The sequence below is a fragment of the Heterocephalus glaber genome, unplaced genomic scaffold (assembly GCF_053883595.1).
Source record: "Heterocephalus glaber isolate CG9 unplaced genomic scaffold, H.glaber_assembly_v1.0 deba00001564, whole genome shotgun sequence".
Lineage (NCBI taxonomy): Eukaryota > Metazoa > Chordata > Mammalia > Rodentia > Bathyergidae > Heterocephalus > Heterocephalus glaber.
Window position 1 is genome coordinate 18,570,573 of NW_028258351.1, and position 17,414 is coordinate 18,587,986.

Sequence of the window (17,414 nt, forward strand, 5' to 3'; positions counted from 1 at the left end):
TATTTATTTTGCCTTCATGTATGATTGGGTGCAGAATTCTAGTTTGGGAATTATTTTTCTTCCGAATTTTGAAGGCATTGCTTTGGCGTCTTCTACTGTCATCTGTGGGAGTATACAAAGCCAAATCTAATTTCTGGTCCTTTGTATGTGGTATTCTCTCCCCCCCCCATCCTCCTTCCCTCCTTTCTTCCCTTCCCTCCTCTTCTCCTCCTCTCCTTCATTCTTGGCATCTCTTAGCATTTGTTCAGAAATTTCATGATATTGTTTCCAGGATCTGTTTTCATCCATTTTTCTGGGCATTTGAACGGTCATTTCAACCAGGCACCTCATGCCCTTCAGTTCTGGCACATTTTTCTGTGGTGTCTTATTGATAATTGCCTCTTCTACATGTTCTCCGTTCTCTCTTTCAAGAACCTCTATTATGGAACGCAGAACGAGCGATCGGCGGAGAGCGGCGCGGGGCTGCGGCTCAGCAGGCCGGGCCTGGCCAGAGGCCTCGGGACTCGGCTGTGGCGCGCTCGCTGCCTGAGCGTCAGCGTGCTCCATGGGCAGCAGCCAGGGCCGCGATGACAGACTACAGAGAGGAGCAGCGAAACGAGCTGGAGGCTCTGGAGTCCGTCGTCTACCCCGGCTCCTTCACAGCGTGATTGCACATTGAGCCATCCCTCCCGACAACTAGCCTTCCAAAATATAAGTGGACTTACCCGATACTACATTCTTCAATAGTTCTTCACTTGACAAGGTCCTGCTAAGAAACTCTGGGGTTGCAGCTGGTGCTTTTCAGTATCATCAGAAAATCCACCCAGCTTCACCGTCACTGTGACATCAGAGGCTGGAGAAAATGATGAAACTGTCCAGACTGCCCTCAAGTTTACATACAGTGAAAAATACCCAGATGAAGCTCCTCTGTATGAAATATTTTCCCAGGAAAACCTAAAAAATAATGATGTCATAGACATTTTAAAATTAACATTACAGGCTGAGGAAAATCTTGGTGTGATCTTTACTCTAGTGACAGCATTGCAAGAAAAATTAAATGAAATAGTAGATCAGATAAAAATGAGAAGAGAGGAAGAAAAGAAACTAAAAGAAAAAGAAGCAGAAGAAGCAGAGAAGCAATTATTCCATGGCACCCCTGTTACAACGGAGAATTTCTTATGTTGGAAAGCCAAGTTTGATGCAGAACTCTTGGAAATTAAAAAGAAATGGATAAAAGAAGAAGAGCAAGCAGGAAAAAATAAATTAAGTGGCAAACAGCTGTTTGAAAACAGTCATAATCTTGACACATCTGATATCCAGCTCTTGCAGGATGCTGGAAATAATGTGGAGGTAGATGAGTCTTTGTTCCAGGAACTGGATGACTTGGAGCTGGAGGATGTTGAGGACGACACAGACTACAACCCTGCTGGCCCAGGGAGTGACTCAGAGGACTGATGCACCATCTCTGGAGAGCTCCACAGCCACAGCATCTGTGGCTGTGCTGAGAGGCTTTTAATTTTCCTTTCTTTTTTTCTAAGAAAAAGTAACTCTCAGGAGAATATTCTTCTGATAACTTTCACCATTGAACTTAATAAACTGACCATAAAACTTCAAAAAAAAAAACACCTCTATTATTCAGGTATCAAACCTCCCAGGTTTGTTCTCTAATCTTTTCTTTTCTGTCCTATTCTCTCTTTCTTTGTCTTCTTGGGAGATTTCCTCAAGTTTGTCTTTCAATTCTTCTATTACATATTTCAGTTCTACTACCTTGCTTTAATTTGTAAGGGCTTTAAAAACTCTCTTAATATTTATCATGATTTTATCCTGTTCTTATTACATGGGTGCAATATAATCTCTTACCTTTCTGAGTATCTTAATAATCAATGTTTCAAGTTTATAAATTCCCGTATAATCTGCGGGGGTTTTGCTTTGCTTGTGCTTTTGTTTGGGACTGTATCCTCAGTGTCTGAACCAGCATGATTTTTCTATGCTGCCTCCCATATTCTTAGTTCGTAGGAATGAACTCATTTATTTGCTGATTCCTTTGTTTTTATTAATTTATTAATTAGCCTGCCTGGGCTTTGGTTTCTTCACTCATAAAATGAGAATGATGACCTTATTTCATTAGTGTTTTCCAAGGTTTCCCCAAATCTTGGAGCTCAGACTCACAATCAGGGACTCACACCACCTCTCACCTGAAGAGGCAGGCTGGCGTCACTGAGCTAAATCCCCTGCCCAGCGATTTCTTTTCTTTTTTTTTTCTTTTCTTTTTTTTTTTTGGTACCGGGGATTGAACTCGGGTCCTCACACTTGCACAGTGGTGAAACCACCGAACTAAATCCCCAGCCCTCTCACCTGAAGAGAACAGTACATGACCTGAGCCTGGCAAATGAGATTCAGCACTGGGAGTTTTGATGGAAATCATTTGCAAATAATTTTTTTTGCTGTTAGGTTATTAAATTGGTAAAGCAGAATGCCACAGTTGTCAGTAGCCCTCTTTAAACACTTGTGGAGAGTCTGCCTGAAAGTGAAACCAACACAAAATAAGTAAACTTGCTGGCCATGGTGGTACATGCCAGTATCCCAGAACTCTTGAGGCTGAGGCAGGAGGATTGCCAGGAGTTCAAGGCCAGCCTGGGCTAAAGAGTGAGTTTAAGACTAGATTGGACTACACAGCGAGACCCTGTCTGAAAAAAAATCAAAACCAAAACCAAACAAAATAAGGAAAGGCAAACCAAGAGATGGAAATAGATTACTGATTATGATGCTGCATCCAGCCTTGCCTGAAAGCATTGACTTTCTAATATTATGACTCAATACATTCCTTTTCTAATTAAGTTGTTAGTGGAGTTTTCATTGCTTGCAATAGAATGCTTTGTAATACCAAAAAAAATTGATAACATACTATTTTATAACCTCTTCCACTTAATACAGTATAACATCATATTTTAATGTTATTAAAGCTATTCTTCAAAATTGTTTTAACTCTAGTATTTTAGCTTATTTTATGAGTCCATACCAATGGGCAGATAAATTACTATTAATTTTCAATACTGTAAATAACACTGAAATGAATACTCTCATACCTGAATTTTTGTGCATATCATTATTTCTGAAAATAAATTCCTAAAAGTGGAACTTCTGGGTCAAAATTGCATGGAATATTAAGAGTTTTGTTTTATATAGAAAAATTGACCCCTTGAAGAGTGATACCAACTTATTCCCATACCATGAATATATATAAGATCCCTATTTTCTCCATCTGTTTTCTGCAGTAGTAATGTTTTTCTTTTCACTTTTCTTTTTAATTATGAGACAGAATCATACTGAATTGCCCAGGCTGGTCTTGAACTTGCAATCCTTGTGCCTCAGCCCCGCAAGTAGCTGAGATTACAAGTGCACCATCACACCTGGCAATATCTTTTTTAAAAAAAATCCCTGCAAAGTTAATCACATACATACAAAATCAGCGTCTCATTTTACTTTGTATGTCTTTATTAAGTGAGTCATCAACTACGTATACATTTGTCAATATTCTGCTGGAATCAGTTTGTTAGTAGTCTATTTAGGAATCCTGAAATGTGTTTGTCTGGTACTCTATTTGCTCGGTTTTAGCATGATTTATTCTACTTCCATAAGATAAAATTTAAAATAGAAAGGAAAAGGAAATGGAAATTTGGAAACGGAAAGTATGTGATTGAGTTTAGTTTCCCAGCTAAATAGTAACTTTGGGCAACTGAATCTTCCTAACCCTGAAGAGAGGTAACCCAGTGGACAGTGATCCAATGAAACTCCAGAGAACCTGGAACAGCTCAGCCCTTGGAGGGTCAAGGTTCTGCAAAAGGTGAAACATGAAGCTCAAATAAAAAATGCTCTGAAAGTGTTACAGAGGGCTCCTCCTATCCCATATGTGCCGGGTAGCACCCTTCCCACAGCCAGATATGGGAGCTTATTCTTTGGAGAAATGAGATGTTCCAGGCATGGGGAGACCAGGTACAGTAGAAGGAATAGGGCAAAGTATAGGCCTGAAAACAAGGAGATTAAGTGAAAACATGACTGGTGGGGACCCCAGTCCTTCCCCAACTTGTTTCCAGTTTCGCATTTGCAAGCAGCTCTTTCTAACTGAAGCAGGAGATGGGTAATTCTTTTCTGCAGAAATAAACCACTACAGAGAAGAGGCCTCCTTACTCTAACAACTGGGGTAGTACAACCATTATGTAGTCTATTTCCTCCCAGTTTCCCTGTGTGAAGCCCAGATGTCCCCAAACCCTGCCCATTTTCTCAGAGCTCTTAGCCAGTATTTTAATGCCTCACACCTGTAAGAAGAGTTAGTCATGGAGCTCAAGACTTTTGACAAGATTCTCTAAGACAAGAGAGAACAAAACAACAAAAACAAACTGAAACCTAAAAGAAATTTTATTCTTTTATTAGATTTTTTTTCTGTGCTGCAGATCAAACCCACACCTTGCACATGCTAGGCAGGATTTTTACCACTGAGCTATACCTCTGGGCCAGTAATATTTTTATTATAACTTAATTATACATATATTATTTATGACAATATAACATATATAAATTTAATATAACTTTTTGTTATAGCTTATCCTTTTATTATTGCTTTACTATAATTTATATTATTATAACAAAACAAAAAGAAAAGTAAAATAAGATAGTTTGAGAGGGAGGAAGACATAGAAAATATTTGAAATACACTCTTGACAGGAACAATACTTGTCCCTTCTCCTGATGTCTCTCCGAGGAGAAGGAAGCTTCATTAGTGCTGGGTTTCAGGTCTTGGGGCAATGGAATGAAAGGTCTCATCAGTAAATACAGGAAGAGTAAAATGGGAATGCTTGACTCAGCTCCTCTGAGTTTTGCTTCTTGGGAGCCAGCAAAGTTCTCAGCTAATCATCCTTCTACTCGCAAGCATTTAGTTGCATGAAGTGGGCAAAGGAGGTTCAGCTTGGAAGCATTTTCTGACTGCTCCTGCTCTGTAATGAGTCAACTCAAAATGTAAAAGCTTAAACCAATTAATTTCATCTGTGGGTCAAGAATTGAGAGGGTGCACAGCAGAAAAGGCTGGTCTCTGCTCCCTGTGACACCTGGGACCTTGGCTGGGAAGGCCAGAGATTTAGCTACAGAGGCTGAATTCATGTAGAGACAACTTCATGTCTGTTTGTATTTGATGCTGGCTGTTTGCTGAGACATCTGTCAGAGCTATCTACAGTAGCACTTAAATATGCCTCTGCCCATGTCCTTGGCTCAAACTTCTCACCTTACAGCTCAGGCCTCCAGAAACAAGTGTTCAGCAAACATGGCAGAAGCTATAGCACCTTCCCTGACTTAGCCTCAGAATTCACACTTCATTTCTGGCACACTCTAAAGCGAGTTATAAATCTGTCCAGGTTCAGGGCAAGAGGAAAACATAAATTCTATCTTTCAATGTACTGAATGTCAAAGAATTTGTGGATGTGTTTTAAAGACACACCAGGACATAATTGTAAGCCCCCAACATCTTATGGAAGGTACAAAAATGTGAAGAAATAGACAAGGAGTAAAACTGAAGAGGTATGGGGCTTCTCCCCAACTTTACTTCCAAACAACTGTAGACTCCAAGTAAAGGAAATTCAACTGTCTCTCACCCAGAAAGATACAGGAGGACAGGGAAGAAAAGGGAGGCTCTCCGCACCCCTCCCCATTCTTCTAACAGTCCCTAATGGAATGAGTCTCAACCCCAATTTCTTCCCTTTTCCCTAATCTGGGCCTAAATTTCAGGACATACGGACAGATACAAGTCAAAGGCCTTTCTCCCTAATATTCCCCCTTTCATTATCAAGTTAAATCAAAACTACAAGATATTCAAAACATACTCCTACACGTTGAACCCTTTGGTGTGGAAATAATTTTTTTTTACCCTCAGCCCTTTCAGTATTTTTTCCCCCATTAAGTTTATTGGTACATTTTAGGTATAAAATACATTTACATACATCACTGGAACCTTGTACCATTACATGAGTATCTTGGTTCTTATTTTTTTCCCCTTCCCCTGCCCTCCCTTCACCCTCTCCACCCTTCCCTATTTGCAAAGACTTTGTTTCCATGTTTTTCCTTTTCTCACATTTTTTCTTTTCCCTTCTTTCCTTTCCCCTACCCCTCCCACTTCCCTTACTCCTTTAGACCTTTTCTTCCTATTACACAATATCAATTATACATTTTTAAAATTAAAATATCAAGACCTAGGAGACATTACTACAGATTTTACAGAATTTAAAAGGATAAAGAAAGAATATTTCAAAAATCTGTTTTGAACTAAATTTGACAACTTCTAAGAAGTACCTTGGAAGACAAACTAATGAAACTGACTCTGGAGGAAATATAAAATTTGAATAGCACCTATTAAAGAAAGTATATTCCTAGCTTGAAAACCTACCTATATGACAACAACAGGCTCATAAACATTTTAACTGATAAATTATATCAAACATTTAAAGCAGAAAAAAGAAGGAACACTTCTCCCCTCACTTTAGGAACTCAACATTGTGCTAATCCTAAAATTGGATAAAGATAATAGAAGAAAAAAGTATGAACACAGATAGAAATTTGTTTAACAAAACAAACTATTAGAAGTCAGATCTGGCAGGATGTAGAAAGTGGTTTTATTATAGGGATGGCAGTGTTGGTTCAGCATTGGAAGATCTACCCGCAAAGTTCATCATTTTAACAGGGGAAAGGAAAAAGCCATATGATCCTGTCACTAGTTGGAGAAAAAGTATTGGACTAAATTCCACAGCTGTTCATGGTAAAAGCTATCAGGAGACTAGAAGTAGAACAGAACCTTCTCAACAGATTAAAGACATATACCCCATACTTCCAGCGAGAACGCCTTATATGAATGGAGGAGATACAATCCTTTCAGTATTTTTTTTATCTTTCTTGAAGACCTTCTATGGGCTCTGGAGGAACAAGTATGCAAATCTTCCAAATGGACAAGAACGGTAGTTGTGATGGCCCAATGGACTCCATGTGTGAACATCTACTCATAATTCTCTTAAGACACTGATGGGCAGTCTTCCATCTTCTTTGACAGCAGCAATAAAGTGTAAGTAAGCATTGCTGAATATGATTCATAGAGTTCTAATAAGACTTCTGCAAACAATGAGTTGCTCCTTTGCCACAACCTTTTATCATTTGCAACATGTAGAACTTTATTATGGCTGTGTCTAGATGTTCCCCCTGTGTTTATGCAGTCATAGATGAGGCTTTTCAGAGATGGCTGGATCTGGAGTGTGTGATGCTCAGATTAAGGGTGTGTGATTACTAACTTAGTCCACTGATTGGTTTGGCATAGTTCTGATTGTAGATAATGGGAGGGCCCACCATGGGCGTGAGTGCTACCTGCCCTAGGGGAATGTAGCCTGGATAGCTATAGCTTCTGCTTCCTTGCTACTTTGCCGCCTTCTGCCTGCCATAAACTGTTTCTCCTCTGCAATGTTCCTCTGCCATTCCACCCAGCCTTGGAGCCAGCCAACTATGGACTGAAATTTCTTCAAATTGTGAGCCAAAATAAACCTTTCCTCCTTTAACTCTGGGTATTGAGTATTTTGTCTTAACAATGATAAAAGTAACTAAGACAAACTTCTTTGTGTAATTTGATTAATATTTAGTGTTACTTCCACCCTTTCAAGGATAAAGAAAAAACAATTTCATGACTAATGCAAGACAAACTTTAGACTCATTAACAGGCATTTAAATGGTGCTTTCAGAGTCATGAGTTAGGAGTACTTTGAATCCCACATAAGTGAACACCATACATGCTAGCTAGCTTATATTTACACTCTAGCACCCTTCCCATGGCAAGAGATTCCTATTGTAAGGAACCTGGGGATTTTGCAGAAATCCCAAGGGCAAAGACAAAGGTGTGGCTCAGAGACAGGCTCAGACTAGGAATTGAAACATTTCAGAAGACACAGGAGATCCTTCTCATCTCACCTTTCCTCTTTGCTTTTTTCTGTTCACTTTCTTTTTCTATTGCAACATAAATTGCAATTTCTTAGACAGCTTAGATAGGAGAAAAGAGATTCAAAAAGTGGAGATAGTGAAGGATTCAAGCAACATTTAAGAGATAATTTCAGTAAGGATTGGTAAAGGGAAGGAGGAAGTGTGGGTGACTTCTATATAATTAGATATGTGATTGAGAGAAATTAGGGACACTGGAATAGGACCAGCTTTCAGAAGAAAGATTATGAGTTCTGGTTGAATATGCTGAATTTGAGGTGACTTTCAATATCTAAATTTGATACATAGTAGGCAATTGTGTTCAGGGGTCTGATCCTCAGACAGGAGGTCTGGATTCAAGGTAAATATGTGTCTCTTAATCTTCTCCCCCTGTGCAGGGCTATAATCTGACCTAACTTTTCATAACAGCTTCTTGAAAGCCTCCTAACTCCATTGGTCTTCTTTAATCTATTGATGCAGCAACTACAGTGAATTTGCTAAAATATTCCTCCCTGGATTGAAACTCTTTCAATCGACCTCATGATAAAACTTCCCAGGAAGGCATACAGAGCTGGTGTTTCCCTGGCTACATCAGACTATGGATATGATGAAGGGTCAGGTCACAATCAAACCACCTCGTATAAACAAGTAATCATAAAATCACTTTATTTTTAATTCTCCACTATCCTCAAACCTGCTGTGTGGGATCTCTCATCTGCACCTCTAAATTGTGTCACAATCTATAACTTTTAAAAATTTTTATTGAAATATAATACAGAAAAGTGTTAATGTCCTATGTACATGGCTCAATGAATTGTCACAAACCAAACACAATCATATAATTAACATCAAAGTTTCTACAACTTTTCGTATCTATTAGATCCATGATCATTTCAGATATTGAAAGCCTTCATTTAATTTATTAGCACATTTGTGTTTCTCATTCAATTCAAAGTTTATTCTTTTTCCCTCAAACCAGGCTAGACTTATCCTCAGAACCCTTTGAAAAAGGGAAAGTAGAGGAAGTAGTCTGTGTGTTTAATATTTTTGCTTGTTGTTTTTCTTATCCTTTTTCTTCCCCTTTTATTATGTTTCTCTGGCTCCCCCGGAATCAGTATGGAAGGAAGGATGACAAATGAAGAGGCAAGGACCCAGCATTACTCCGTGTACCTCCCTGTTTCCCAAGGACATAGTTCAAGCTGCAGAAGTCTTGCTCCATACTTGCATAATATGCAGCAGCAGAGCAGGCTAAGCTCGTTTCCACAGTTCAGTCAGTATCCATGATCCAAAGAGAAACTGGACTGCTTTCTGAAAAGCACCCCAACTCTTTACAATGGTTCTTTCAACATTACTTTGCTTGGGATGCTTGGCCACCAACTCCTCAAAGAAATGATTGTACACTTTCTTCCTAATTAATCCCCTTTTGTAAAGAAAATATTCAAAGATTCTTGTTAGAGCATGGTAAGGAATATTTTGCTCAGGAATATTGCCATTGTTGTAGGGACCACTGCAATGACTGTTTTGCAATGGGAGGAAGAGATGGATACAATCTGAATACTGCATGGACAAGTGGAAATTTATATTCAAGGAGTAGTATGGGGGTCAGTGGATGGAAAATTACTAAGATGAAACATCACAGATAAGGAGAATACTGGACAAACTGATCTTACAGGGTTCTTGCTGCAGACAGACAAGGTTGATCATCCATCACATGAGGAATAGTATAGGATGGGGAACATAATCAGATATCAAAGATGACCAGCTGTCAAGGATTGGGGGCTACAGCTAAGCTGACTTAGCAAGAGTCTTTGCTAAAACCAGATTTTACAAGTGCACAGATGGGCCTGGAAGAAGATTCAGAGTATGACTAAAGTTTTGTTAAGCAAACAATCTTAATCAGTATAGATTGGAATGGACAATTACAATTACTAAATGCAAAAGAAATGACAGAATTAGAGAAAAACTTTAATTTTAAAAACTCTAATGAAATAATAGACGTAGGTCGTGGCCATGAATAGTTGCTAAAATTATTGAGTGAATGGTTAATGTGCCTTATACTGGATGGATCAAACTAATAAAACCTGAATGATAAATCTTAGCATCTCAAAAGAACCAGATGTTATGTTCTTCCTGATATGAGATAATAAGAAAATTATAGCTGCACATGTGACCATGCTTGCCAAAACAAAGCAAAAAACTAGACCTGGATCTAATGAAACCTATCCAAAAGTTAATGGGAAACAGAGGAAAGGGAGAAACATGCTAACCACACTGTAAGAATGCTATCAGCCAAATTCAGGTTGTCCCTGAAAAGCCTAAGAAACAAAAATAAAAATAAGCAAATGAGCCTATATCAAATGAAAAATTTCTGCACAGCAAGTTAAACAATCAACAAAATGAAAAGGCAAGCCATGGAATGGGAGAAAATATTTGCAAAACATACATCTGATAAGAGGTTAATATCCAAAACAAATAAGGAATACATACATACTACTCAGCATCAGAAAAATAAGAACAATAATCTGATTTTAAAATGCACAAAGTAGTCAAATATACATTTTTCCAAAGAAGACATACAAATAGCCAACAGGTGCTCAACATAAGTAATCATCAGTGGAATCCAAATCAAATCACAATGAGGTATCACTTCACATTTATTGGGATAGTTATTATCAAGAATTAAAAGATAATACGTGTTGGCAAGGGTGTGAAGATAAGGGGACGTTTAGATATTGTTGGTAGGAATGCTACCAACATGTAATCTATAGTCATTATAGGAAATGGTATGGAAGTTCCTCAAAAAATTAAAAATAGGGCTATCATATGATCCAGCAATCCCACTACTTGGTATACTGTATATCCAAGGGAAATGAAATCAGTATTTTGAAGAGATTCTGTATTCCTGTGCTAAGTACAGTGTTATTCATAGTAGCCAAATGTGGAAACAATCTAAATGTCTGCTTATGGATGAATGAATAACTAAATTATATATAGAGAAAAATATTATTCATCAGTCTTTGAAAAAAAGGAAATGTTTACATTTGTGAAAATTAGATGGACCTCATGTGCTCAACATGAAGTGAAATAATCCAGATACAGAACAACAAATACTATATGATCTCATTTATATGTGTGATCTAAAATAGACAAAGTCAAAAAATAAATAAATAAATAAATAAATAAAATAGACAAAGTCATAGAACGGAAAGTAAAATGGTGACTGAGAGGCTCAAGGTGAGGAGAAAGGAAGAAATGATAGTTAAAGAATACAAAGTTTCACTTATGAAAAGTAAGTTTTGAGAGCTGCTATGTAGCATAATGCTTACAGCAAACAAATTGTACTCTATACTTAAAATTGCCAAGAGGGTAGATCTTATGTTGTGTCTTTATTTTTTAAAAAACACAATAATAATCATAATCAAATGATAATAAAGAGACAGAAAAGAACTCTGAGAGGTGAGGAATATGTTTGTGATCTTGGTGGTGAACAAGACGGCTAGAACTAGCTAACCTAATGTTAGTTTTCTCCATTATTATGGCATAATATATGTAAGACACACATGTATAAATACCAAATAGTTTCTCTAGTGTGAGAAACTGAGAGTGTAAATAAGGATTAAAAGGATTAAGAACTAGGGGGCTGGGGATTTAGCTCAGGGGTTCCGGTGCCTGCCTCACAAGCGCAAGGTCCCGAGTTCAATCCCCAGTACCAAAAAAAAAAAAAAGAAAGAAAGGATTAATAACTAACAATTGATACCTTGAAATAGGAAAAGCTCCAAAGAGGTAGGGGTTGTGGGGGGAGATGGGGAAAGGGAAGAATGGAAAGGAAAAATTATGAGAAAAGAAAAAAAAATGGAAATGAAGTATGTAAATAGGGAAAGGTGGAGGGGTGAAGGGTGCACAGGTAATGGGGAAAAAATAAGAACCAAGATACATCATGTACAGGTCCAAGCACCCAATGATAAATGTAAACATATTGTATACCTAAAATGTACCAATAAAAGAATTTAAGCCAAAAAAAGTGATATGAACTAGTAATATATATAATTCATAATATAGTACTGGCATAATAATAGGCATAATAGATTAATGGAATAGAGTCCAGAAATAGACCAAAACATATATAATAAGTTAATTCTCAATGAAGATGTCATAGTAACAGAACATAATTTTCTTTAAAAAGTGCTGGAACAATTCGATATTCATATACAAAAGAGTAGCTCTCACACCATATAAAAAATAATTCAAACCCCATATAAAAGGTAATTCAAAATAAATGATGAACCCAATATGAGTTGAATCCATAAAAATTTTAGACAAAAAAGATAGGAAAAAATTTTTGAGACTTTGACTTCATCAAAGTTTTCTTAGGTAGAACACAAAAAATATGAAATATCAAAGAAAAACTGATAAAACAGACATAAATTTAAATATATGCCTCTTCAAAAGTACTGTTAAGAATATGAAAACACAAGGCACAGGATGGAAGAACATATTGTAAAACACATATCTAATTTAAAAATTGTATTCAGAATATACAAAAAACATTTACAACTCTAAAATATGAAGACAATCCAATTTAAAAAAAAACTAGGCCAAATATTTTAACAGACACTTCACCAAAGAACAGATATGAATGGCAAATAAGTACATGAAATGATGTTCATCAGCCACCAGTGAAATGCAAGTTAAAAACAGAATAACTAGCACCAAGCGTGGTGGTGTACACCTATAATCTCAGCACTCGGGAGGCTGAGGCAGGATTGTCGTAAGTTGAAGGCCAGCCTGAATTACATAGAGAGTCTTTGTTTCAAAAAAAAAAAAAGGACCAGCGAGCTGAAGCTGAGGACCTCAAGTCCCACGGAATGGGGCTTCATCCCACCCACGCCCCACCTCCCAGCGACCAGCACCTCCTACCCCCCACCCCACTCCCTCTGGTCTCCTGGCTGCACTGCTACCTGGTTCCACACTACAGAGGTACAGGGGGTCATAAAGGCCATTGTCCTGAGCTCCAGAGATAGAGCAGAAGTGAATAACAGAAAGAGGGCCTCTCTCAGGCTCCTTGATGAAAATTGAAGCCCACTGGAAAAGTGAAGAGAATCTTTGCAATAAAGGCACACCAGACCACCGTACTTGGAAAGTTGGAGGGATCATCACCTCCCATCAGAAACTGGACTATCTTAAGGGGAAGGGCAGCTGGAACCTGCAATAGAACCTTGCACAGTTCAACCCTGCGGGAGGACAGGGAGCTCAACTTGGGACTTGCAGCCAGAAATCTGCCTGAATCTCCTCGGTCTGCTACTGGCTTGCTGAGACTCATTAACGTATATCTGCACACTGCTGCCCACGTTGTCTATAGTGACAGCAGAGACATATGCTGAAGGAGGCCCTTCATTTTATTTGATATTTTCAAAATTATTTTTTTCTCTTATTTTTAATTTTTTTCTACTCTTTTCAAATTTTTCTGTTTTTTTCCTTTTCTCCTCTCTCTCTCCCTCTCTCCCTCTCTTTCTCTCTCTCCCTCCTCCCTCTCTCTCTCTCTTTCTCTCTCTTTCCCCACCCCCCTCATTCTCTTGCTGTCCCACATTGTTCTTCATCTCCTTTTTTGTTCCTGTTCTGGCCCTAATTCAGACTTCTTTTTTTTTTTTTTCCTTCTCCTTTTCCTTCTCTCAATTGTCTTTAGTTTTAAAGGAAAGTAAATAGTTTCTAGCCTCCCTATTGCTGTTAGGTTGTTCTGTTCTCATATTTGTTCTTTCATTCTGTCTTTTCCTCTTGTCTTCAACAGTTTCCTAGAGTTTGTGTGATCTTCCTGTGTCCTCTGGCCTCACTGGTAACCTTTCCCTATCCTTCTACTTATCTATCCTCCCTCCCCAACTCCTTCTAAGTCCCCATCCCAAAGGGTAAAGTTGCTATATTGAAGAGTTTCTTCACTATAAACATATGTTGGGCTGGTCCTTGATTTTGATTTAATTCACACAGTTAAAGGTGATAGATTAATAACTACCACAAATTGTCATTTTCTAATTGTCATGTGCTTGATGCTATGGTGTTGCTGATTGTATCACTTGGGCTAAGGTGTTTTGATTGATCTAATCAGTTGTCCTTCCTGGTATAATGAAAATAAGATAGCCTCAGAGTCATTAAAGACTCAAACCTAAAGACCAGCTATTATCTGGAAGACACCTCTGAGAAGCAATCATTCCGGAAGGGTTCTAAATATAAGCAACAAAGATACTTACAATAAGCAATGTTGAAGTATCAACCCAGAAATTAAACCAAGGACAGAACCAAAAACAAAAATGAGAAGACATTTAAGCAAGGCACAAACCCAGACTTCTACCCCACCAAAGGCAAATTCTGGGGTAAACAAGGTGGAAAAGTGTGATAATCAACCACCTGGACACCCTGAACTGATAGCACAGGAAGTAACAAAACAGATGAATGAGGCTCTAGAAAAATTCAAAACAGAAATAATTTCCCAGATAACTACAGAAATGGTGAGCAGAATGAAAGACATGACTAGAGACTCTAGAACAGAAACAGATTAAAAAAAATAGATGAGCTCAGGACCATGATGGAAACCATGAGTGCCCAACATAGGAAAGAAATGGAATCCATGAAACAGATTCAAACTGATATCCAGGAGATTAAAAACTCTATTGAAAGCATACACAACAGACTGAGCCAATCTAAAGACAGAATATCTGATATAGAAGACAGGATGGAAGTCAGTGACTATGAGAAGAGAGCTCTCTTAAAAAAAAGTAAGGGACTGGGCCAGGGATTTAGCTCAGTGGTTCTGCCATTTGCCTCACAAGCGCAAGGACCTGAGTATGATTCCTGGTACCAAAAAAAAAGTAAGGGACCAAGAGAAATCAGTCCAACAGCTCCTAGATGATGTAAAGAAGAATAATATAAGACTGATAGGAGTCCATGAAAATGCAGGAGAAAGTACAAATGACATAAAAAAACTGTTCACAGAATTAATGACCGCATACTTCCCAAAAGAGCAAAAGAATTTGACATACACATAAGTGAGGCATATAGGACTCCAACTAGCCACGATCAAAAAAAATCTACACCTAGACACATAATAATCAAGATCCCAGAAACCCAACAGAAGAACAAAATACTACAAGCAGTTAGAGAAAAGAAACAAATCACATGCAAAGGAAAGCCCATCAAAATCACAGCAGACTTTTAACATAAACCCTCAAGTCAAGGAGAGCCTGGAGTGAAGTATTTGATGCCCTAAAAGAAAACACCCTCCAACCTAGACTGGTGTATCCTGCAAAACTATCTTTCAAAATTCATGGAGAAATAAGATATTTCCATGACAAAGAACACCTGAGAAACTTCATGAATACTAAACCAGCACTCCAAACAATTCTAAACAATATCCTGGAAAAAGACAATGAAGGTCACAACTCCATGAGGCCCAACAAAGCAAATTCATCAGGCAAGGCAAGAAATTAAAAGAAGAGGGAAAAAAATACAAAAAATCAACAACAGAAAAATAACATGACAGTAAGTCAATACATATCAGTTATAACCATCAATGTTAATGGCCTCAATTCACCAATCAAAGAAATAGACTAGTAGAATGGATTAAGAAGCAAAACCCAACAATATGCTGTATACAAGAAACTCACCTAGTTCAAAAACAAACTCATAGACTGAAAGTAAAAGGATGGAAAACAGTTCTCCATGTGACAAGAACCTGGAAAAAAGCAAGGGTAGCTATCTTATTTGCAGACAAAGTAAATTTCAAACCAAAACTAAGAGAGACAAAGAAGTACACTACGTACTTGTAAAAGGAACAATCCAAGAGATAACAATCATAAATATATATTCACCAAATACTAATGCCCCCAATTATACAAAACAAATATTAGGGGACATGAAAAACTAAATAAGCACTAATACAATTGTAGTGGGGGACCTCAATACCCCACTGTCACAAATAGACAGATCATCTAGACAAAAAAATCAACAATGAAATACTAGAACTAAGCCAAGCTTTTGAACAAATGGACTTAATCTATTTCTACAGAGTGTTCCACCACACAAAATCAGAACATACATTCTCTTTGGGGGCACACAGGTCATTCTCCAAAATAGACCACATACTAGCTCATAGAACATGTTTAAATGCAAAGGAATTGAAGTTATCCTCTGTGTATTATCGGACCATAGTGCAATTAAACTGGAGATCAATAGCATAAGAAACCACAAGAACTTCACAAACAGATGGATATTGAATAACACTCTCCTGAACAACCAAAGGGTCACAGAGGAAATTAAAGAAGAAATTAGACAGTTTTTGCAAATAAATGATAATGCCAATACAACATACAGGAATCTATGGGACACAATGGAACCAGTTCTATGAGGAAAATTCATAGCAGTGAATGCCCACACTAGGAAAAGAGAATGAGCTCAAATAAACAACCTAATGCTGAATTTTAAGCTCCTAGAAAAAGAAGAGCAAGACAAACCCAAAGCTCCCACAAGAGAGAAAATTACAACGATCAGAGCAGAAATCAATGCAATGGAGACTATGAGAACGATACAAAAAAAAATCAATGAATTGAAGAATTGGTTTTTGGAAAGAATAAATAAAATCAATAAACCCTTAGTCAACCTTATCAAAAAAAGAAAAGAAAAGGCTCAAATCCATGCAATTAGGAACGAAAAAGGTGAAGTCACAACAGATCCAGCAGAAATCCAGAGGATCATTAATACCTACTTTGAGAACCTGTACTCTATAAAATGGAAAACACAGAAGAAATGGACAGATTTCTAGATACATATGAATGGCCAAAGTTAAATGAAGAAGATACAGAAATTCTAAACACCCCAATTGCAATCAGTGAAATTGAAAACATAATTAAAAATTTACCAACAAAGAAAAGGCCAGGGCCTGATGGTTTCACTGCTGAATTCTACAAGACATTTAGAGAAGAACTATTGCCCCCACTCTTTAGTCTTTTCAATGAAATTGAAAGGGAAGCAATACTTCCAAATTTATTCCTGGAAACAAGTGTTATTTTGATTCCCAAACCAGGGAAAGACCCAACCAAAAAAGAGAACTACAGGCAAATCTCCCAATGAACACAGATGCAAAAATCCTCAATAAGATACTGGCAAACAGAATACAGAGGGTCATCGAGAGGATCATATACCCTGACCAAGTTGGATTTATCCCAGGAATGCAAGGATGGTTCAACATTCATAAATCAATAAATGTAATACATTATATTAACAGAGCCAAGGACAAAAACCATATGATCTTCTCAATAGACACAGAAAAAGCATTCAACAAAATTCAACACCTATTCATGACAAAAACCCTGCAGAAAATTGGAATAGATGGTCTTTATCTCAACTTGATAAAGGCTATCTATGAAAAACCAACAGTCAACATTATACTAAATGGT

General features: G+C 37.6%; 1 pseudogene; it reads left to right on the forward strand.

The window, feature by feature from the left end:
* The first annotated feature begins 414 nt into the window (after nt 1-414).
* On the forward strand, nt 415-1,585 carry LOC147823894 (RWD domain-containing protein 1-like; annotated as a pseudogene).
* Nucleotides 1,586-17,414: the final 15,829 nt, after the last annotated feature.